This window comes from Colobus angolensis, unplaced genomic scaffold, assembly GCF_000951035.1.
Source record: "Colobus angolensis palliatus isolate OR3802 unplaced genomic scaffold, Cang.pa_1.0 Scaffold306, whole genome shotgun sequence".
Taxonomy (NCBI): domain Eukaryota; kingdom Metazoa; phylum Chordata; class Mammalia; order Primates; family Cercopithecidae; genus Colobus; species Colobus angolensis.
This window is the reverse complement of record NW_012116333.1, coordinates 66,270-67,208: the sequence shown is the minus strand read 5'-3', so window position 1 is coordinate 67,208 and position 939 is coordinate 66,270. Positions and strand designations below refer to the sequence as shown.

General features: G+C 34.7%; 1 pseudogene across 1 annotated transcript in view; it reads left to right on the top strand.

Moving 5' to 3' along the window:
* The window catches only part of LOC105517731, a 731,019-nt pseudogene that overhangs the window by 698,927 nt on the left and 31,153 nt on the right, over positions 1-939 (top strand). Inside the window, exon 13 of the transcript XR_001002708.1 lies at positions 3-45. The product of XR_001002708.1 is annotated as a ribosome biogenesis protein BMS1 homolog (transcript). The remainder of the gene's footprint in view (positions 1-2; positions 46-939) is intronic.

The window sequence follows — 939 nt, the reverse complement described above, 5'->3', positions numbered from 1 at the left end:
AGTGGGAAGACGATAAAGATGCAGCCAAGGTCTTAGCAGAAGATGGTAAGTAAAGAGCTGGGTTCTTCAGGAAGACTGGCTTCTCAAACTTTATTTTATTCTGTATCTTAGACAATAGTGAAATTGAAAATCATAGTCACTTGTGAAATGCTTTGGGGAATTCAGACAGGAGTAATGAGCCAGGTAATATTCTGGTTTTTCCTTTTATGATGATCTTATTTGCTCAGTTGGCTAACTGATTTACTACATATGGACCTTAAAAGTGAGAAACGTTCCATAAATTTTATCATGTGTTTGTTAAAAATAGATTTTGTGTGATGTGAAAAATATACACAAATAGCATTTATAATTTTCTTTTGATAATAAAGGTAGTATGCATTGTGGAAAATTTAGAATGAAAAATATAGAACATACCAGAATTCTACCAACCTATAAGGAAACCTTTGTTAACTTCTTGAAGTATTTACTTCTAGTCACTTAAAAATCATGTGTATAAACCTTTTTAGTTGCACTTTATATAACTTTTGACAGGAGGATTGCTTAAGTGATGTACTTTACATAAATTTTGTCATTAAATTTTTTCAAAGGTTTCATTTTTATTATTTGAATATCATACCATAATTCAAGTCACAATTTTTTCAACATCTAAGTAGTTTTGTACTTTGCTCATTTTATAAAGAACTCCACACTGAACAACTTTGAAAAAATTCTTGGCTCACACTTTTTACGCTTTGTTACCCAGGCTGGAGTGCTTTGGTGTGGTCATGGCCCACTGCAGCCTCAGCCTCGCAGACCCAAGTCTCCTGAGTAGCTAGGACCACAGGCATGCATCACTATACCCAGCTAATTTTTTAATTTTTTTGTACCAACAGTCATTTTCTGTTGCCCAGGCTGGTCTCAAACTCCTAGGCTTAAGAGATCCTCCTGCCTCAGCCTCCC